This window comes from Myxine glutinosa, chromosome 10 (genome assembly GCF_964187855.1).
Source record: "Myxine glutinosa chromosome 10, kmMyxGlut1.1, whole genome shotgun sequence".
NCBI classification, from domain to species: domain Eukaryota; kingdom Metazoa; phylum Chordata; class Myxini; order Myxiniformes; family Myxinidae; genus Myxine; species Myxine glutinosa.
In genome coordinates, this window is record NC_136270.1 from 59,913,902 (window position 1) to 59,937,868 (window position 23,967).

At 49.1% G+C, this 23,967-nt stretch overlaps 1 protein-coding gene across 1 annotated transcript in view; it reads left to right on the forward strand.

Annotated features, from left to right (window-relative positions):
- The window catches only part of CTDP1 (CTD phosphatase subunit 1), a 117,178-nt gene that overhangs the window by 89,946 nt on the left and 3,265 nt on the right, over nt 1-23,967 (forward strand). The gene's annotated exons all lie outside the window — the stretch shown is intronic.

The following is a 23,967-nucleotide window of genomic DNA, read 5'->3' on the forward strand; positions in this document are numbered from 1 at the left end:
TTATATATATATATATATATATATATATATAAAAATATATATATATGATATATATATATATATATATGATATATATATGTGATATATATATGTGATATATATATGTGATATATATTGTGAGAAACCCCCCGGTGAAACCACCTTTGTTCTCACCCAAATGAGTGCCCCGCCCACCACTGACGTAACCTCCTTGGAGCCTCACGCGATTGGGAGGCGAGTCGGGACGTGATTGGTGGAGGGTCAGAGAGCGCGGCCGCCATCTCATGATACGGACGCAGCTCGGAGGTTCGAGGCCTCGAGGCGAGGGAACTTTCGTTACGCCTCACGACAGCGAGTTGTGCTGATCGTTATAGTTATGGATTGTATGAGTGAGTGATTCCGGAAGAGAACGAGTGATTCCCGGAGATCGTAGATTGGAACTGTGAGTCCTATATTGCCTGCTTCGTGTTGGAGCTCCTGGCCGACCGTTCCTGGCGGCCTTGTGTGGTATTCCATCCTGGTATCCTTCGAGTCCCGGAGCTCGTCGATTGGAGCCGCGAGGATCTTACTGCGTCTGGTTGGAGCGTCTGTGGCCGACCGTTCCTGCAGGCTTGTGCAGCCTATTCCATTTGTTACCTTTCATGGTTTTTGTGATCGAGCCAATAAAGCATCGTGCCTTACCCCTAGAAGGCCGATTAAAACACAATTGTGTTGATTACGTCTCTTTTGTCCACTCCGTGGATTACTTGAAGCCCGGACATTCACGTCCGTATGCCGTGCTGGGAACATTTACCAGGCGGGATCGCGACAAATGGGTTGCTCGTCCTAGGATCATTCAAGTAAGAGCCATTCGATTGAGACGGGAATTCTGCAGTGGACGACATCTTCTGGCATCTGTTCATCGCCTTCTCACCAGCGGACGCCGTCTGGGAGGAACTTTCTCGCCGTAGGACGCTGTCTGGGGCAGAGAAGTGAATAGCCTCGGATCCCTCCAAACAACCGACAAAGAATAAGCGAATAGCCTCGGATCCCTCCAAACAACCGAAAAAAAAAAAAAAAAAAACGTGAGTATTTGTACGTGGTATTTTTCTCATTGGCAATTTGATGTGCGGGTGATATTGCGTAGTTGTGTCGTATTTCCCCAACAGAGCGTTGTGTTTGAGCGTGGTGTTGAGGTTGTGTTTTGTGCCTGGTCGTATGATAACTCGTAGCCAAGCTATGTCGACCAGGGAAGTGAGAGTTCAACCTGATCATGTTGACAGTCACGTGGGTGGCGAGGTGAGCGACGCAAGCAGCCTTGACCCGGTCACTCAACCCGAGATGTTAGGAAGCGATTCCATCATGACTAAATGCATGCGTTCGCCCTTCTGGACCGGGCTGACTCCGGTTCAACAACTTGACATGTATAACAGGGAGAATGACAGGGCAGAGGCAGAGCGTGCTGCGGCAGCAGAGAGAGAGCATGCGGCAGCAGAGAGAGAGCATGCGGCAGCAGAGAGAGAGCATGCGGCAGCAGAGAGAGAGCGTGAGAGAGAGAGAGAGCGTGCGGCAGCAGCAGAGGGAGAGCGTGCAGCAGCAGAGAGAGAGCATGCGGCAGCAGAGAGAGAGCGTGCGGCAGCAGCAGCGAGAGAGCATGCGGCAGCAGAAGCTGAACGCGTCAGAGAGCATGAGTTGCGAATGTTGACTGAACGACTGCGGGCAGAGGGGTCTGCTGCAAGAGTCCCGGAAACTGTTCATGTTCGTTTGCCGGACTGGACGGGAGACACGAAGCCAGAAGCGTATCTGGAGATGGCGGAGAAGTTGTTGGCTGCCGGTGGCATTGATGAGAGCTTGTGGGTCGGCCATCTTGTGAGCCATCTATCTGAGAAGGCGAGGGAGGTATATGCGAGGATGGCAACCGAGGACGCAAACAAATACAGGGCATTGAAGGCCGAGATTTTGAATGCCTATGCGGTGTCCGCATGTATTTATAGGAGAAATTTTTTCAGCTGGACTCGTGAGTCCAGTCAAACCTATGAGGAACATTCGCGGGCCTTGTTGGAACAGCTGCAGAGATGGTTCAAGGGGAGCAAGGTGGAGTTACCTCAAGCGGTTGCGGAACTCCTGGTGCGTTACCGTATCGATCAACAGCTTCCGCCTGACTTAGCATTGTTTCTTGTCGACAAAGACACTGTTTCCTTGGCAGACTGCGTCAACCTTATTGATAAACATGTTTTGGCGTGCAAAATGCTGCAAGTCACGCAGTCGCTTCGTAAGACGGAGGAGTCTGCGATCAAGACCGCCCCCCGTCTGCCCGGCGGCTGGATCGAGGGGAAGGGTTCTCCGATGACCTCCACTGGGGGCGCTCGCGAGCCGCAGACCAGGGCAGGGCCCTGGTGCGATTTCTGCAAACGCGTGGGGCACGGTGAAAACCGCTGTTTCTCTAATCCCGCCAGTCCGGCCTACCGAGGCAACCCTCCTGTTAAGTCGGAGGGAGATCAGTGGAACTCATCCGCCGGGCCCTCGCACACGACGGTGGCATCGGTGACCGAGGTCACTGCCACCGGGGCTAATTCCATTCATCCACTGCATCAGGAGTATTCAGGGACAGCCTTAGTGGGTGGCCCCGATTCGATGCTGAAGTTTGAGACCAAATACCTTCGGGATACTGGGGCGACACGGTGTGTTCTCCGGGTGGGGGTAGTTCCGGCCTCTCAGATGCGTTATACCGGCGAGTATACCCTCCTTCGGGGCATTGACCGGGTTCTTGGCCGGTACCCCCTTGCCCTCCTCGAGGTCCGGAGTGACATTTTTAAGGGTCCAGTGACCTGTGTGGTAGTACCCTACTACCCTATACCCGGGGTCTCCTTGCTGATTGGCAATGATGCCATAGCCAGGGAGGAGTCATTGACTCTGACCTGTGGGGGGGTCCCTAGAGCCCAGAGTAAACAGGCGGAGAGAGTGGCGGAGTCAGACATATCTTCACTCTGGCCCGAGGAGCCTAGCGCCTCGACTCCAGTTTCCGACGGTGACGTTGCGTCAGCTGAAGTCCACCCGAGCCTCCCGTCAAGCCAACCTCAGGTGCCGTGCTCCTCAGGGACCGCTCCCGCCATGTCGCGATTCAGCAGGAACGCTAATGCTAAGGTATATGTGGGAAACCTGGGCAATGGAGCAGCGAGAGCCGAGCTAGGGAGGGTCTTCGGGCATTACGGACCACTCCGCAACGTATGGGTTGCTCGGAACCCACCTGGATTCGCGGTTGTTGAGTTTGAAGATCCACGAGATGCTGAAGATTCGGTCAGAGCCCTTGATGGAAGGTTAATTTGCGGATCGCGGGTGTGCGTCGAGATGTCGAATGGCATGTCGCGGCGGCCTCGTTTCAGACGCCCTTTGGTCCGCAGGCCGTTCGACCCGAAAGATCGATGTTACCAGTGCGGTGAAAGGGGTCATTACGCATATGACTGTCGTTCTCGACACCGGAGGAGAACCCGCCGCTCTAGGTCTCGGTCCGTTTCCCTCCTGTAAATGTTTCCCCACCTTGAGTTTGGCTCCCTTGTTTCTCTATTGTGCTTTGGGTGAAGTGTAACTCTTGTGGGGTAGATGTTAATGGGGTGTATGGTGTTTAATATTGTGTGTGAAAAAAAAACAAAACTGGTTCATTGTTTACCCTGTTAACGCCTGTTAATTGCCTGTTGCGTTAATAAGTGCGTTATTGTTGCGTTATTGTGTTGCGCCATTGCGTTGCGTTGTATTGTTGCGTTGTTTCGTTATTGTTGTTAACAAGTGTTAGTAATTGTTAATTGCGTTAATTGCCTGTTAGCAATTCCCGCCATCATCTTGCCATGTGATTTGCACCTACTACAAATACTGGTTTTAAAAACGCCGTCTATTCGACGGGGTTTTTACTTAGGGGGGGAGGACTGTGAGAAACCCCCCGGTGAAACCACCTTTGTTCTCACCCAAATGAGTGCCCCGCCCACCACTGACGTAACCTCCTTGGAGCCTCACGCGATTGGGAGGCGAGTCGGGACGTGATTGGTGGAGGGTCAGAGAGCGCGGCCGCCATCTCATGATACGGACGCAGCTCGGAGGTTCGAGGCCTCGAGGCGAGGGAACTTTCGTTACGCCTCACGACAGCGAGTTGTGCTGATCGTTATAGTTATGGATTGTATGAGTGAGTGATTCCGGAAGAGAACGAGTGATTCCCGGAGATCGTAGATTGGAACTGTGAGTCCTATATTGCCTGCTTCGTGTTGGAGCTCCTGGCCGACCGTTCCTGGCGGCCTTGTGTGGTATTCCATCCTGGTATCCTTCGAGTCCCGGAGCTCGTCGATTGGAGCCGCGAGGATCTTACCTGCGTCTGGTTGGAGCGTCTGTGGCCGACCGTTCCTGCAGGCTTGTGCAGCCTATTCCATTTGTTACCTTTCATGGTTTTTGTGATCGAGCCAATAAAGCATCGTGCCTTACCCCTAGAAGGCCGATTAAAACACAATTGTGTTGATTACGTCTCTTTTGTCCACTCCGTGGATTACTTGAAGCCCGGACATTCACGTCCGTATGCCGTGCTGGGAACATTTACCAGGCGGGATCGCGACAATATATATATGTGATATATATATATATATACATATTGTTGCGGATCTCACCGTCGGCCCCTTTTCCCCTTACAACAACAACAACAACATGCATTTTAAGGCAATTTTCCCTGCTAGAGCGGGGGTTAGCCTTGCGGTCCCCATGACAATCTTCTCCATTTTGCCCTATTTTCTGCATCTCTCCTTGTTAACCCCCTTGCCCGCATTTCTTCTTCCACCATCTTTAGCCAAGTCTTTCTCGGTCTTCCCCGTCCACTACTTCCTACTACATTAACTTCCATCACTCTTCTCAACCAGTCACTTTCATCCTTCCTCAATACATGACCAAACCATCTCAACCTGTTCCTCTTCACAGCATCAATCACAGGCAATATTCCCATCATCTTTCGCAATTCATCATTTGTCCTCCTCTCTCTCAACGATACTCCGCACATCCATCGAACCATTCGCATTTCCACCCTTTCCAGCCTTCGTTGCTGCTCTACGTTCATTACCCATGTCTCGCTCCCATAAATCATAACACTTCTCACACATGTAGCATACACCTTTCCCTTCAGCTTCAGCGACACTCTCCTCCTCATCAGCACGCCACTCAGTTCCCGAAACTTCTTCCATGCACATCTCACTCGAGCAACCGTTGCCGAGTCTGATCCACCTTCTCCATTCAGCATGTCTCCGAGGTAGCAAAATGTTTTCACACCTTCCAGCTTCACGCCATCTCCAAGATCCAACTCAACATTTCCTCCATCTGCAGCTCCCTCTGCGCACACCTTACATTTGAATGTAGCTGCCACACTGGTTAATGACCCTCTCAGACCACTACATTTTTGATGAACCCACTCAGCGCACATTGTACACTGAATGGAGTTCACTCCGACACCCTTCCTGCACACAGCACACGGCCACTTCCCAGTTCTTTCCACCTCACCACATGCTTTACCACTTGCCATCACCTTTGTCTTTCCGATATTCACCTTCAGACCTTTTGTCTCCATACATTCCTTCCACTTGTTCATCTTTTCCTTCAGTCCATCCATACTTTCCGCAATCAACACAAGATCATCTGCATACAACAACTCCCACGGTAAACCCTCCTTTACGTTCTGAGCCAGCACCTCCATCACAGCTACAAATAGTAGTGGACTTAGTACCGACCCCTGATGCACTCCCACCTTCACCTCAAACTCACCACTGTTCCCGTCCTTCGTCCTTACAGCTGTGCGTGCTCTTTTGTACATTGCCATCACTACTCTGATCAACCATTCCTCCACTCCTAACTTCCTCAATGCCCATGTCAATACTTTGCGTGGAACCCTATCGAATGCTTTCTCCAGATCAACAAACCCAAAAAACAACTTCTTCCTCTTATCCATGTACTTCTCCTGCAACTGCCTCACAATGAAAAGCGCATCTGTCGTTCCTCTTCCTGGCATAAATCCAAACTGCATTTTGTCGATCTTCACTTTCTTCCTTATCCTCCTTTCCAACACCCTTTCCAATACCTTCATTCCATGCTCCAATAACTTTATCGCTCGGTACGAGCCACACTCCAGAGGGTCACCTTTCCCCTTGTATAGAGGGACGAGGGTACTCAGTTCCCAATCCACTGGAATGCGGCCTTCTTTCACCACCAGATTACAGATCTCTGTCATTCTCTTCACACCCCAACTTCCTGCTGCCTTCAACATATCTCCCACAACTCCCGTCGGCCCTCCCGCTTTTCCACTCTTCATTGCTTTTATCGCTTCCTCAACTTCCTTCTCAGTTATCTTCTCTGCCGGTCCTAAAACTGGGTTACTCTCTATATTGTCATCCCATTCATTCTCTGTATTCAACAGCATTTCCATATATCTTTTCCATCTTCCTTTAATTCCATCTGGGTCGACAACGATTTGTCCCTCTTCATCCTTCAAGCAACTCACCCCCATCACATCACACCTCTCTTTCGCTATGTGCTTTGCAATCCTGAATACTGCTTTCTGACCCTCTTCCGAATCCAAGCGTTCTCCGAACATTTTCCTACATGCCTCCTGCGCCTTTGCTACCGCTTTCTTTGCAGCCTTCCTGGCTGCCTTATAATTTTCATGCTGTGCTGTTTCTGCTCCCGTACCCTTCGCCTTCTGCCACTCTTTGAACTTCTTCCTCTTCTCGTCGATCCTCTTTCCAACTTCAACATCCCACCACCATGTTTCCGAGTGCCTCGGTGGTCCTTTTGTCCATCCACATACCTCACCAACGGCTCCCAACAGACTAGCTTTCATTGACATCCAACCACTTTCAAGCTCAACCACATCATCCTCTACCCTACTCAGCCTCTCTTTTAATGCCTCCCTTACTGTCACCTCTTTCAACCTCCACACCTTCATTCTCGGTTGGTACTTCACCCGCCGAGCTCTCCTCGCACCTTTCACCCTTATGTCGCAGACAACCAAGTGGTGCTGTGAAACAGCCTCCTCCCCCGGGATCACCTTTGTGTCCCGGAGGTGCCCCCTATCTCGCCTACGCACCATCAGGTAGTCAACGGTTGTCGTCGACCCACCTGACGTGTATGTAACAAGCTTATTGTCCTCTTTCTGGAACTGAGTATTACAAATTAACAAATCAGCTCCATCAGCAAACTCCAAAATCCTTTCACCTTCTCCATTTCTCACACCATATCCGTAACCCCCATGAACTCCCTCAAAACCATCCATACTCCTTCCCACATGTCCATTTATGTCTCCTCCCACCACAACAACTTCCTCATCTTTCACGTTTTCCATCAGCTTCTCTATCGCACACCAGAACTTGTCCTTCTCTTCATCGCTTCGACCAACCTGCGGAGCATATCCCGAGATGACGTTCACCAAGAGCTTTCCAATCATCATTTTCACCATCATCAACCTATCACTCACTCTAGTCACACTCACCACACTGTCTACAAACTCCTCAGAAAACAGGACACCAACACCATTCACGCCCTCCGGGCACCCTTGCCACACAAACTTGTATTTCTGTGCCTGCCTACCCTTCACCATTCTCACACCACTTCCCTTCCATCTCATCTCTTGCACACAACATATGTCCACTCTTCTTCTGAGCAATACTTCCACCACTTCTCCTGATCTCCCTGTCATTGTCCCTACATTCCATGTCCCAAACCTCAGAAACCGATCTCCACTTCGGGCTGTACCCTGCCCATATGTACTTGTGATTGTCATGGTTCTCTTTTTTGAGGCAATGTTTTTATGGCCGGATGCCCTTCCTGACGCCAACCCTCTTAGTCGTCTCTTACGACACGCAGGGATACGGTGTACCTATTCTGACCAGGGTACACACTGGGAAACGTTTAAAACATGTAAATTCTGGGGGGGAGGGGGGGGGCTTGGTAAGTTTGGTAAACTTGTAAGCTTGTAAAAGGTAAACTTGGTAAGTTTCCCCTTACCAAGGGGGAATTAATCCCCTTGTCTGTGACTGACCGACGTGAGTCCTGAAGCTGCCCAGCTCCCTCCAGGGAGGCAGGTGAGCAACCACGTTCGAGACCGCGGACAAGATGTTAATTTGCCGAGCGGATTAGCAGCCGCTGCTCGAACCATTAACAGAACCAGACCCGATTCTTAGTCGTTGGCCAAATCGTGCCACAGGTATTCAATGTGGAAAAGATGAGGACGAACGGACGAGGAAGAAGAAGGCAAAAGTAGGAAAGAGGATTTATTACTACTAATTATGTACAAGTCAAAAGAAACCAAGGAGGAGGAAAGATACGAAAATAAAGACAGAAGGAGAAGAAGACACAGTGCAATTATTAACTTTTACAAGCTTACTTATTCCCAGGGACAACACGAAGGACGGACGACAATCGGACTTACACGGGGAATGAAGCAGGAATGAATGGCTGGAGGTGGATGGCTGGACGGACGAGGACGTGGGATCACAGGCGGGAAGGATGCGGGTCCGGTTGGAGTGATCGCGCGGCTCGAGGTGAGCAGCCGCTGACCCTCAAGCGTGTTCGCACGGCGGCGTTGCTTCGTGGCCGCACTGCCGTCAAAGCTCAAAGCTGCGGTGGTCAAAACTGCGGTGGTCTCAAAGCTGCGGTGGATTCCGCTGCGGTGGACTCCTTACTCATTGGTTCGTGGGGGCTTCCTCGGTCATCCACTGGTGGGGGCTTCCTCGGTCATCCACTGGTGGGGGCTTCCTCGGTCCTCTCCTTCCTCAATCGTCTCTGGTGGGGGCGTCGCGCCGTGGGTTATATAGCCACGCCCTACCAAGCCATGACCACACCTTACCAAGCCGTGCCCACCGAGGCCTGGTTGGGCGTAAGGGCTTCCTGGCTCCACCTCCTGATGACGAGGTGCGGGCCACGCCCGTAATGTAGCTCCTCCCCCTTCTTCTCCGAGGCTTGACCACGTGCGTAATGGAGTCTTGGGGTGAAGGTGATGCCAATAACCCCACCCAAAGTTACTGGCACTTTGAAAAGGCCATGGGGGTGTCGGAGGGATCTATCTTATTTCAATTCGGTGCAATGCAGGGTCAACTAGTGGGAAACAGAGCCTTAAACTACATAGAATAAGAAATAACTATTTAGAAGGGTATATGGTGGCCTACGTGCTTGTACATGGACGAGCTACGGTGCACTTATTTCAATTAACAGCCAATTAAAGGGGAAATGTACATAGGAAATTTAATACTCAATTTACAAAGTGAAGGTTCTAAAAACCATAACTATATATATATTGTTACTGATCGCAGTTTAGATGTTATGATGACCGAGCGGTGGTGTATTACCGCGACCGTTACAGGATCCCCGACTCACCCGATTCCACCCAAACGTTGGCCGGATCGCACCGCAGCTAGTCAATGAGGGAAAAGACGAAAACGACGCAATGCAAAGAGGAAAACGAAGACAAAAAGGTTGGAAATACTACTAAATTTATTTACTATTTACACACATAAGCAAAAAGAAAGCAGTCACGTTTATTTACAAGCACATAAGACGCAGGTGACACAGTGAAAATACTAGCTTACCTACAGTCATAATTAACCCAGGACAGAACAAACAAAAGACAGACTCACGCGGGGAATGACGGGAATGGCAGGAGGTGGATGGCTGGAGGTGAACGCTTGGTGGAGCCAACGCGGAGCTTGGTGGAGCTTTGGTGGAGGTGAACGCTTGGTGGAGCCAACGCGGAGCTTGGTGGAGCCTTGGTGGAGGTGAACGCTTGGTGGAGCCAACGCGGAGCTTGGTGGATTTGTGTGACGGGTTCTCTCTCCTTCCTTAGTCCCACCCAGTCCAACAACTTCCTCTCTTGCTTAGTCCAACTCAAGGCCTTCCTGTCTTCTGATCTCCTCCCTCCTCGACTCCTCACCGCAACCAACGCAACCACTGACCGCCACCACCGACTCCTCACCGCAACCAACTGACCACCGACTCCACTGACTGACTCTTCACGACTCTCTCTTGACGACCAACTCTTTGTGACCAACTCTTTGTGACCAACTCTCTCTGGCAACCGACTCACTTGCTTCCTGCGTGCACGCCTTTATAACGCCTCCGGCGATTCAGCCGCCGGCCTTCAGGACACGCCCATCGGGGTGCTCACCTCGGCCCTGGTTGGTCGCACGACCCTCGGGCTCCGCCCTGGATGACGACGGGCGGGCACGCCCCTCTTCCCCTCTATGACGTGGTGGAGACACGCCCTTCTTCTCCGACCCTGCCTCGTGGTCAATGGCGGTTATTGGAGGGGAGGTGATTGGGAATCGAGGGCTCAGCAATGACGAGAGGGGATGTAATATGAAATGGAGGTTTTTTGGGGATGGGAATGAAAGGGGATCTATTCTCTTTCACTGGTGCAATGGAGTACTTCAATTAATGGGAGACACAGCCTTACCCTAGAACACAGAATAAGAGATAACTATCAACAGGGGTATTCTATTACTTGGCTGACGTGTATGCTTGTGGACTAATTATGGGATGCCCTTTCACCTTTACACAGCTCCGGAGGTAGGGGGGCGCAGAATAAACAATAATAATAATAATACAGCACACAATAAAAAAAATACAGTCCTCATCTCCGCAACACTGCACCCTCCTCCTCTTAGGCACGTCCCGGGCCTACAACTTTTATTTTTAGTGTGACACGTAGGTGTAGTTCCCTCTATTTTTAACCTGACCCTGAGTGCGACAGTTTTAAAACATAAATAAATGTGTCCCGCTGCTCCATTGCACCCTGCCTAACAGACTTACGCCCACAGTTAACCGAATCGCGGAATGGTCTTCAAACTATACACTGACGGTGGGAAGCGTTATTTACAATTGACGCTACTTTTATTTACAAGACTAACCCAGGACCTGTGATTGTTCTTTCTGGGGGGGAGACAGTCTGCTCTGCATCGACGCACCATGAAAACACCCAAGCACCAATCGGTGCACAGTCATCACTGTTCATGAATAAAAATAACCAAACAACCCCTAACCCTGCAGGTGATCTCTTGCTCTTCGGCTCCCTCTGCTGGTTATTATTATTTTCCTGGTGTTGTCATCTTCCCTTGCTGGCGGCCTATTTGCAATAAAAGAATGCACCTAACGTGTCCGTTTTTTTTATTTTTTATTTATGGCCCACAGGGCCGACTAGTGTGGTTCACCTGTGGGGCATCGGTGCCCTGTGGCCAAGGTCCGCCAGCAAGATTTCGGGCCCTCATGGCCGGTTCCAGCAGAGGGGCCATGCCCCAACCCATGGGGTCCATAAGTGGTGCTCGGCCACAGGCATGTGGTCCATAATGTGGTGCATCGATGCAGACAGCTGGTTCTGGGAATTTCGGGCGCACAATGGCCGACCCACGCACGCTCCCCTCGGCACCCAATGGCGCACAGGTCATGTGGGAGACAAAAGGGGAAAGACAATTGAGCGAGGGGTAAGGTCACAAGGGTACACATCAATAAGGCAATGCAAGGCGAAATGCGTACGGAGGGCGAAGTGAGAAAGCTCGTCCCTACCGTACGTCACCCCCCTGTCACCTACCCTACCCTTGCCCTTACCCCATATGTACAAAAATCTACACATTTACAAATTCGTCACTACTGTCACGTCTTCCCCATATTTCCCCTATACCAAATTCGTCTCCACAATCCCTCTACTTCAAAATTTGCCATCACCAAATTCATCATCAATCCTCATAAGGAGGCAGAGATGGAACATCAAAGCACAATGTCACACCCACGTCATGATGCGTCTCACAATCCAAACATTTGCATCATAAAAAATAATCAAAACATGGCATGGTGCGGAGTACCTGTCACCTCAGGTGAGTGGATGCAGATGGTGCGAGGAGATCCTTCATCCTAACTATCCTCTAAATGATTTTAACACACTTTACACTACCCGGGGTCTTTCCCTGCCAATCCATTGGCCACTTACACTATGGGTTCTAAAAACCAATTCCCCTTGACCAAACTGTGGTGCTTCTCAATTTGGGGTCTCACTCCCCCGATTCATCTCCCGGTGCCTTCGCACAATTTCTGGGCTGCGACGTGTAGCTCTCCCAGCAGGTCTACCCACCTGCACACCTCCACCACTGCAGTTGCCACCCGAGCTTACCTAGCTCCTCACCCTAACCTAACTAACTGGGGAAGGCCCTCTCCTGGCTCTGTCACCCCACTGGTGCCCTCTGGCACTGGGCTACCCGGGTCCGTCCTCCGGATCCTCGGGCCCCATCCACAATAACTACTACCGGCTCCCAGAGCCCACCTGCGGCCTCACCTGGCCGACATCCTCACAGTGGTGGAGCGCCCAAACCAACAACACACACTAACAGGCTACACGCCCAGCCATTTCCACAACACTAATGCACCCATCCAAAGACCATTCTTTCACCCGCACCACAGATGCCAATATCCAACCACAATTTACCTATACCCTCTACCTAACACTTACACTACCCGCCCCGGGTACTCGTGATGGGGGTCCACTCTTCCCCCATTCACACCTTCGCACCATCCACTCCACTCCACAATTTCCACCATACTCACTCCACGACCATCCATTCCAATACTCCATACCATTTATTCCATACACCTGTCGTCCATTCACCTGTCGTTGCACACCTGTGCAATCATACCTGGTGCCACCTGCACCCTCCTCCTCTTCCTGGACCATTGGGTCAGCACAATACACAATCACCTTCACTCACTCATACACTGCTCCACACACCTGTTCAGTTGCACACCTGTGCAATCACACCTGTTCAATTCTCACACACACGGCATCATCTCAGCTAACTACTCCCCTCTGAAACTTGCGCTTCCCAGTCGTCCCTTTAAACTATTGCGCTCCCACGTCATTATAATCCACACTAATCTACCTGCGTCCCCACTACAGGTATCATTGTCACTAACTAATCTTAACGTTACCTAATGTCATCTTCGCTAGATCCCTATCAATATCCTAACCCACCCGGGCTAGTTTTCACTGCCATACACCCCATAAGCTATTGCGCATTTGCCCCACCTGTGAGGGATGGTGGAGTTGCCATCCCACCACATCGGGGACGTCCTATCAATTTCACTCGTCCAAATCCAACAATCAAAAATTCTGCCAATCATCTGCCAATCACCGTACCAATCATCAAATTTCGCCTTTTTCTAATTTTGGGTCCAAAACACTATCCTCATCACCCGTCTACTTATTACATCCTCTCGGTGCGCCAATTCACATCTACAGCCCGGCTTCGTACAGCCGAGCCATGAACGCGGGTTCTTTTGTGCCGGCGGCTGGATGCGTCCGCATTCGGGGCAGGGACGGGGGCTTACCCGAGCCGAGATCCCACGCACCACCTCGGCGTGGAGCCATCCAATGTCCCGATCTCGACCTGCCGGCATGTCTCAATAGAAAGTGGTCGCCATGACGACCCTTCCTATCGGGCTGCCCGCTCCGCCTAGTGGAGCCCGGACGCGGCCGTTCCAAGCGAGGCACAGCGTGGATCGCGTACGGCGGTTCTTTCGAAACCGCCGTGGTTCGGATCCCCGCTGGTCCTCGCGGCACGCGAAGCTGCCCGACGCGCACCGAGGGCCCGATTCGGCGAAAGTCGTTCTAACCTTTAACCCGGTTACCGTCGATGCCTCACCTGCATGCTTATACGCATACGCTACCCCTTTCTTGCTCATACCTCCAGCTGTTCCCATGCTCCTCGTCGTACCTCTTCTTACACACCTCGGTACACTCATTTCGCTCACCGACTTGGTCACACACCTGACCACCGAACACCTTGGCACACATTCGTCGCTCGCACACCTCACCAACACACCTCTTCGCGCCCCCTCCTCTGTCACCTCCTCTGTGACAATCACAGGTGTGCTCTCACCCACACACCCAACCACATGCCTCACGACCAAGTCAAGTGTGCATTCCCACTCACGCTCTACCATTCCAGGTGTGCATCCTTCCATTCCAGGTGTACATCCTCGCTCACCTGTCACAACCAACTCACGCTCCGTGTCACTCTCACTACTCTCACCACCACTCTTGACAACGCACTCACCCTTACTCTCGACAGCGCACTCTTTCCTCATGCACCTGTCAGTTACACACCTTTCTCGCGCATCCTCTCGCGCACACTCTCCCGTCACACCCTCTGTAACACTCACCACAGGCGTACACTTTCTCGTTACATCCTCTGTAACACTCACCACACCGCGCTTCCATGTACCCCCTCGCACACGCGCTTCGACCAACTCACTCTTAACGGCACACTCACTCCTTGGCGTGCACTTTTTCCTCACACACCCCATGGTCGGACATTCTCGCACACCTCTTTTTTCGCACACCTGACCTGTCAAACACTTCACCAACGGCCTTTCACGAACACCCGGATCCAAACCAATCCCCAAGCCGACTGAAGCTTTCCTCACATCATATACATTGCCACTCACCTCCGTACCTCGTCGTCGCACCTCCTTTGCCACCTGCAAACTCTTTATTTGGTTAGTGAGCATCACATCATGAGTTGAGCACCGACCTTGTACATATTCCATCACCTCCTCCTGGATTTCTCTCTTAGTTTCTGTCCGTCTCTTCTTAATTTCACTCACCTCTTCTTCCACTTCCTCTAATTTTTGTTTAACCTCTTTTATTTCTCGGTGCGTCTCCTCAAGTTCGTCCTCTAAGGCTACCGTGACCGTCTCTATGTGCATCCTCACCTGCCGGTCCTTTGTCTCCATTATCTCTGTCACCTCGTCCACCCTCATTGTCAGTTCCTCACGTACTATCTGACATTCCTTCTGTGTCGCTATTAATTCGTTTTTAATTTCTTTTTGTGTCGCCTTTAACCCTCCTAGTACCGCAGTGTTCTTTTGAACCTGCTCCACTAGTTCTTTTTGTCCCTCCGTCAGCTGTTCCACCTCCTCCATCAGATCTTCTATTCCCCCTTGTAACTTTGCCGTATTATTTCTCACCTCTTTCTCCATACGCTTCTCACCTCGCTTTACCTCCTCGCGTAGCCCCGAGACCTCCTCACCCACACCTCGTCGTATCTCCTCCTTCATCTCCTCCCTTTCTTTTGTAGATGCCGCCCTCATCTGTCCCAATTCATCCCTCTGAGCATCCAGTTTGGTTTCTACCCCGATTTTTACCTCCTCTATCTGCTCTCCCATTTGTTTAATTTCTCGGGCGGATTGCTCCCCTATCTCCCGCAATTTGTCCTCCATCCTATTTTCTAACCCCATTAACCCATTTTTCACCTCTTTTATCCCGTTGTCTAACCCCTCAAAATTTTTGTCTAACTTCCCAAATTTCTTGTCTAACCCCTCACCAGTACCCCTCGCTTCGTCCCTCATTACCCCCATTTGCTCACCCTGAGCCTTAATTTGCTCACTCTGAGCATCCATAAGGGCCTTCATTTGGATCATAAAAAGGCCCCAATCCATCGGCGGTGCTGCCACGGTCACGGGCGTGGCAAAATTTGGTGCCGCTACACCCACGTGCGCGAGGACGCCATTTTGCGCGCCTGATACTCCCTCAACCGCCTCCTCATTGCTCCCCTCCATTTGATCCTGGGTTACTCCTAACCCCTCGATCTCTCCCACCGGCATCCCGTCGCCTTGACCAGCCATGGCGCGATTTCAAAATTCGGGTTTTGCTTTAAAACAAACCAAATTTCGTCCGCTCCAAATTTTGACCAAATTTTTTTTTAGATGTTTTCAAAATTTGGTTCGGGCCCCGAATCTCACTCCCAGACACCAATTGTTACTGATCGCGGTTTAGATGTTATGATGACCGAGCGGTGGTGTATTACCACGACCGTTACAGGATCCCCGACTCACCCGATTCCACCCAAACGTTGGCCGGATCGCACCGCAGCTAGTCAATGAGGGAAAAGACGAAAACGACGCAATGCAAAGAGGAAAACGAAGACAAAAAGGTTGGAAATACTACTAAATTTATTTACTATTTACACACATAAGCAAAAAGAAAGCAGTCACGTTTATTTACAAGCACATAAGACGCAGGTGACACAGTGAAAATACTAGCTTACCTACAGTCATAATTAACCCAGGACAGAACAAACAAAAGACAGACTCACGCGGGGAATGACAGGAATGGCAGGAGGTGGATGGCTGGAGGTGAACGCTTGGTGGAGCCAACGCGGAGCTTGGTGGAGCTTTGGTGGAGGTGAACGCTTGGTGGAGCCAACGCGGAGCTTGGTGGAGGTGAACGCTTGGTGGAGCCAACGCGGAGCTTGGTGGATTGGTGTGACGGGTTCTCTCTCCTTCCTTAGTCCCACCCAGTCCAACAACTTCCTCTCTTGCTTAGTCCAACTCAAGGCCTTCCTGTCTTCTGATCTCCTCCCTCCTCGACTCCTCACCGCAACCAACGCAACCACTGACCGCCACCACCGACTCCTCACCGCAACCAACTGACCACCGACTCCACTGACTGACTCTTCACGACTCTCTCTTGACGACCAACTCTTTGTGACCAACTCTCTCTGGCAACCGACTCACTTGCTTCCTGCGTGCACGCCTTTATAACGCCTCCGGCGATTCAGCCGCCGGCCTTCAGGACACGCCCATCGGGGTGCTCACCTCGGCCCTGGTTGGTCGCGCGACCCTCGGGCTCCGCCCTGGATGACGACGGGCGGGCACGCCCCTCTTCCCCTCTATGACGAGGTGGAGACACGCCCTTCTTCTCCGACCCTGCCTCGTAGTCAATGGCTGTTATTGGAGGGGAGGTGATTGGGAATCGAGGGCTCAGCAATGGCGAGAGGGGATGTAATATGAAATGGAGGTTTTTGGGGGATGGGAATGAAAGGGGATCTATTCTTTCACTGGTGCAATGGAGTACTTCAATTAATGGGAGACACAGCCTTACCCTAGAACACAGAATAAGAGATAACTATCAACAGGGGTATTCTATTACTTGGCTGACGTGTATGCTTGTGGACTAATTATGGGATGCCCTTTCACCTTTACACAGCTCCGGAGGTAGGGGGGCGCAGAATAAACAATAATAATAATAATACAGCACACAATAAAAAAAATACAGTCCTCATCTCCGCAACAATATATATATATATATATATATATATATATATATATATATATATATAAATATATATATATATATATATATATATATATATATATATATTAATAATAATAATAATAATAATAATACATTTATTTTTTTTCGTGCTTTTCAAGAAGCCCAAAGGCGCTTTGACAGAGTACAAAAAACAAGTGCAAAAAGACAAAAATCAATAGGTAAATAAACAAAGGAAGGAGAAGGAGAAGAGATAGTCAGGGGTTATATGCTGTGGGTTAAATGTTGAATGCAGTGTTGAATAGGTGCGTCTTGAGTGATGTTTTGAATGTGGTGAGTGAGGAGGAGTCTCTGATGGTGTGAGATAGTGAGTTCCAGAGGGTGGGAGCAGCGATGGAGAAGGCCCTGTCCCCCCAGGATCTGAATTTGGTCCGCATGGGAGGGGTCAGGAGGTTGGTACCAGCAGAGCGGAGGTTGCGGGTGGGAGTGTGTCTGGAGAGGAGGTCAGTCAGGGAGGATGGGGCCAGGTTATGGAGGGCTTTGTAGGTCAAGAGGAGGATTTTGTACTGGATTCTCTGGGGGATGGGGGAGCCAGTGAAGCTTGTATAGGATGGGGGTGATGTGGTCACGGGTCCGGGAATGGGTGAGTAGACGGGCAGCGGAGTTCTGAATGTATTGGAGTTTATTGGTGATTATTGAGGGTGAACCAAAGAGGAGGCTGTTGCAGTAGTCCAGACGGGAGGTGATGAAGGCGTGGATGAGGGTTTCTGCAGCCGTGGAGGAGAGGGATGGACGGAGACGGGCGATGTTTTTCAGGTGAAAGAAGGCTGTCTTTGTGATCTGTTTAGTGTATTTGTCGAAGGAGAGGGTTTGGTCAAAGATGATGCCAAGATTCCGGATGTGAGAGGAGGTGGATACTGGGAAACCGTCGATGTTGAGGGCAAAGTTATGGGTGGATTTGGTGAGCGTTTTTGGGCCAATGATAATTATTTCAGATTTATCATAGTCAAGTTTGAGGAAGTTGATTTGAAGGCAGGATTTTATTTCAGTGATGCAGTTTGTCAGGATAGCGTGGGTGGCGGTGGAGATGGACTTGGTGGAGATGAAAAGCTGGATGTCATCGGCGAAGCAGTGGAATTGGAGACCATGACGGTGGATTAAGTGACCAAGGGGGGACAGTTGCAGGATGAAGAGGAGGGGGCCAAGAACTGAACCTTGGGGGTGGGGAGCAGTGGGGGATTTGCAGTTATTGATGGAGATGAACTGGCGTCTGTCGGAGAGGTATGATTTGATCCAAGAGAGGGCAGTGCCGGTAATGTTAAAGGTGGTTTCAAGTCGGGTGAGGAGGATGGTGTGATTGATGGTGTCAAAGGTGGCGCTGAGGTCGAGGAGGATGAGAATGTTGAGGTTGCCAGCATCGGAGGAGAGGAGAAGGTCGTTGGTGATTTTGAGGAGAGCAGTTTCAGTACTGTGGTTGGAGCGGAATCCGGATTGGAATGTTTCATACAGGTTATTGGCAGAGAGGTGATGTTTGAGTTGAGTGGCTACAGCGCGTTCCAAAACTTTTGACAGAAAGGGTAGGTTGGAGATGGGTCTGAAGTTGTTTAGGGTGTCAGGGTTGAGTCCAGGTTTTTTCAGAATGGGGGTAACAGCAGCAATTTTGAGGGATGGTGGGACGATGCCTGTAGACAGGGAGGAGTTTATTGTTGCAGTGATAAGTGGAGAGAGAGTGGAGCTGGTCTATTTTTATATACAGTCACGTGAAAAAGTAAGTACACCCCATGTAAAGTTTTGACTTTTTCAACATATTTCAACATACAGCTATTTGATCTTCATTTCAACAATATTGATAGATAAAGGTGATATAATATAACAAATATCATGAAACATTTACATTTTGTAGTCCATTGTATAATTTAAATAAACATAAATGCAAATTTCGCATGTGGAAAAAGTAAGTACACCCCGAAATTTATCACTACTTAAAATACCTAAAATTAGAATCAGGTGCACCAGCTCAGGTGCAAATGATTAGAACATCGTCAGAGAGGATCCTGGAGGAACCTGTCTTATTTAAACCTCAGACATTTCGTTTGGTTTGCTCTTTGTTGTTGAAGTGTGTGGCGTCACCATGCCTAGATCAAAATAGCTCTCTGAGGCCTTCAGAAAGAAGGTTAGAGATGCCTACGAGTCTGGGAAGGGATTTAAAAAGATCTCCAAACAATTTGAAATCAATCATTCGATTGTCCGGAAGATCATCTGCAAGTGGAGAAGATTCCAAACAACTGCCAACTTGTTCAAGCCAGGCCGCCCCAGCAAGTTCAGCCCGAGAGCAGACCGCAAGATGCTGAAAGAAGTCTCTTAGAACCCCAGAATGTCATCACGGGCCCTACAGGTAGCCCTTGCCACTGTTGATGTCAAAATGCACGAGTCTACCATTAGAAAGAGGCTGCACAAATTTGATCTACATGGGAGGTGTGCCAGGAGGAAACCTTTGCTGTCCAGAAAGAACATCAGGGCAAGATTAAAGTTTGCCAATGAACACCTAGGCAAAGACCAGCACTTCTGGAACAATGTGCTCTGGACAGATGAGTCAAAGGTAGAGCTATTTGGCCACAGTACCAGAAGACATGTTTGGCGAAAACCAAAGACAGCATTTGACCACAAGAACCTGATACCAACTGTAAAGCCTGGTGGTGGAAATATTATGGTTTGAGGCAGCTTTGCTGCATCAGGGCCTGGGCAGCTCACCATCATAGAATCCACTATGAATTCTTCATTGTACCAGAGGGTGCTTGAGGATAATGTGAGGCCATCTGTCGGAAAGCTGAAGCTCAACCCAAGGTGCACCTTGCAACATGACAATGACCCTAAAAATAACAGTAAATCCACCAAGGAATGGCTGAAAAGAAAGAAATGGAGGGTTCTGGAATGGCCAAGTCAAAGCCTGGATCTAAATCCCATCGAGATGTTGTGGGGGGATTTGAAACGAGCTGTGAATTCTGCATTGAGGAGTGGGCAAAAATTTCTCCCAGTCGATGCCAGAGACTGGTAGACAGTTATAAGAAACGCTTACTTGAGGTTGTTTCTGCAAAAGGGGGCAATACCACCTATTAGAGCCAAGGGTGTACTTACTTTTTCCACATGCGGAATTTGCATTTATGTTTATTTAAATTATACAATGGACTACAAAATGTAAATGTTTCATGATATTTGTTATATTATATCACCTTTATCTATCAATATTGTTGAAATGAAGATCAAATGTTGAAATATGTTGAAGGGTATGTTGAAATATGTTGAAATATGTTGAAAAAGTCAAAACTTTACACGGGGTGTACTTACTTTTTCACATGACTGTATATGTATAGATCTGCAACGCGCGCACGCACACACACACACACACACACACACACACACACACACACACACACACACACACACACACACACACACACTTGCGGATCTCTGCGCCGGCCTTTTCCCCTTACCAAAGGGGGAATTAGTCCCCTTGTCTTTGACTGACCGACGGGACCCGAGGCCTATGACGTCCTTTCCGGACGGCGTTAAATAGGGTTGTCGGACCAGATTCGCTATTACCTAAGTACTAACGCTACCCTGAAACGAGGAGACAAGCCTCGCCCGAATCACTGGTGTCGGTGGATACGCCGAGCGGTAGCGAACCCGTGACCCGAGCCGTTATCAAGGACTAGATCCCGATCCGAGCGGTTCTTATTCGTGCCACGCTTACCCAATGGAGGAAATCACTGAAACGGTCGAATTTGGAAGAAAGGAATAACACGATTTATTTACACTTTGTACAATAAGAAGAATAAAACACAGTACAGCCTTAAACAGTCTCATACTTATCCCAAGACAAATGGGCTCGTCACACTCAGACACACTCATACGGGGTTGCAGACGAACAGGTCGATGGTCCAGGGATTGCGTCCAGGCAGCTCGCTCTCCGGTCCCCAACTCGCACCGTGAAGTAGATGAACACAGCAGCCAGGAACTCTCCACGTGTCGTTTGGCGCGCACGGGATTATTACAGGGCGAAAGGTAGGGCTTGCTTTGGCGGTTACACTTGCGGCTCAGCCGCGTACGTAATAAGCGAATAGTTCGTAATAGTTCAATAAACACGAACAATGCGCTTCTCAATCAAGGGCACTCGACACTGTCGTGTGCACGCCGATCCTCTCAATGCACTTCTCTTGCAATGCGCGATTCCTTTCAGTCCTCGTATCGGCCAGTTCGCTCAGTCCTCTCAGTCCTTTCGCACGAGTCCTCATAAGGGCAGTCCTCTCCAACAAGTCCTGTTCAAGGGCTTTGTGTGAAGACTTATATAGCCTTGCCCAGCGAACCCTCTCGAACTTACTCGATGCGTCGTGCCATGCCCTATCAAGCCATGCCCTCAGCCCTGGTTGGCTGTTGCTCATACCGTCACCGCCTCTGACCTGCTGCTTGACGCGGCCACACCTCGACCCTCGCGCTCCTCCCTCTTTTTAGGCCTACCTCGTGTTACTGGGCTTGTTTCGAGCGAAACCAAGGGCAGCGAACGTTGCTGGCCGCCAAAGCGTAACAAACTTGAGGGATGCCAAATGGGGCACGGGGCATCATCGAGTTTTCCCATGATGAAAATGAAGGGTGGCCACAAAATGAAAAGGACCTAAGCTCATTTCTTTACACAACGCAGATGTCACTCGGGAAATGGCCTACTCTTACACATACTATGACATAACTAATTCTAATGGGCCTACGTGTTGCTTGTGGACTAACTATGGGGGGCAAACCTTTAACCTTTCATAATGTTATGTGTACAATCTCAAAACCTCAACAATATATATATATATATATATATATATATATATATATATATATATATATATATATATATATATATATATATATACACATATATATATATAACACACTAAACAGGGGTTTATAATTGGGAATATTTGAAAAAACAACGGGACTGGGAGAAAACAAAAGGACTGAACGTAGTCGGGAGAAAAGACAATAAAAAAGACGATTGTGGACTCGAACTAGGAAGATGTCGGCCTCAAATACCTGGCATGAAAAGTCTGACGAATACTCACAAATTGGCAAAATTTTAAAAACAAAACCCAACTAGAGGAACACAGTAAACACAGAGACAGAAAAATAAACATTATAAACTCGACAAAGCGACCGGGAGTACTTATCTTTGTCATCAGTCCGTCCGTCAGTCAATCCGTCCATAAACACAACACTTTTCTCCGAAACCGCTGATGGGATTGTGACCAAATTTGGCACAAATTATATTTGTTGTGTTGTGACTAAAGTTTGTTCACGGCATTAAAAAAAAAATCGTGGTCTAGGGGGTCTACTGGGGGTCAAAGTGGGTCCAGGTTTGACTCCCCAAAATAGATATTTGTTTTCTTCTCTGAAACTACACACACGATTTAGATAAAACTTGACCACAACCTTCATCACCCGTGATGTACCAAAGTTTGCTCATGGCATTGAAAAAAATCAGGCCCTGAGAGGGTGAATGAGGGGGGTGGGAGGGCATGGGGGATTGTCCCCCAAAATGGGTATTTGCTCTTTTCTCAGAATATACACATTACACATGCAATTCTGATGAAACTTGACATCACCCGTGTTGTAGCAAAGTTTGTTCACAGCATTAAAAAAAAATCGTGCCGTGAGGGGTCTACTGGGGGGTTGCCCCCCAAAAGAGGTATTTGCTCTTTTTTCTGAAACTACATACACAATTTCAATGAAACTTCACCACAACTTTCATTACTCGTGATGTACCAATGTTTGTTCAAGGCATTAGAAAAATTGGGGTCTGAGGAGGTACACAGGGTGGAAGGGGTTGGGGGGGGGGGGGGGGGTTGGGTTGGGATTTCCCTCCAGAATAGGTATTTTTTGGTTTGTTTGTTTAAAGTCTTATTTGATTATGTTAGTATCATTGTACATACTGCCCTGTCTTCTGGAAACCATTTAAATTGGTTTTAAATACCTTTAGTTAGTGTAGTATACTGTTTATTCTACCAGCTGAGTGCCAGGGGTATTGCCCCTATTTTTTTTGAAACCATTTGAGCTTTTGATGTAAAATTTTCAAAAAAACCATTAATGTGAATATGGAGAAGACTAATTGATTTTTGAGTCAAAGGTCAAAGTCACAGTGAGTAGACGCATGCCTTATTAGCCTGTCCACCTCTGTACACCGTGAGAAGGCTGGGTTTTGTTTTTTATTGCTTCCGTGTTTATTTATTTATTTATTTCCCATTGACATTCGGTATGTTTGTCCAGGCCATAACATATTACCTTTTTTTTGTTTGTTTTTTTTGTATACAAGGTCGAGGCTCATGAAAGAGTGAACATTAATCACCAAAAAAAAAACTGGCGCATAAAACATAATAAGGGGAGCAGTAGACAAGATGGGGAGAGAGGGGGGAAGCACACAAGCACAACATTTGAGAGCAGGGACATCGGGAGATCTGTGGGAGGGAGAGGGTTTGAGGGGAAGTGGGAGAGGTATAAAACGTATGGACACTGCAAGGACTTTCAGGAAAGAAGTTGTTATTTCAAAAACGTGTATCTGGGGTGAATTAACGGGGGTATAAAAGATCAAGGTTTTGGATGGGGGAAGATAAGAGATGGTGGTGAACAGCTGTTTTATAGACCTGAAGGGAGGAGAGTGATTGAAGAGAGTGGGGGAGTTTGTTCCAGAGGCGGGAATAAGGAGGAATGAAAGAGTGAAGGTGAACAGAGAGTCTTGATTTTGGCAGTTTCACTAGAATTGGGTTGCTGGCAGATGTTGTGCGACCTGCAGGAATATTTGGGGGACAGAGCACAGACAGAACAGGGGGAGCAAGGCCGGAGAGGAGTCGGTAGAAGACAGAAACACC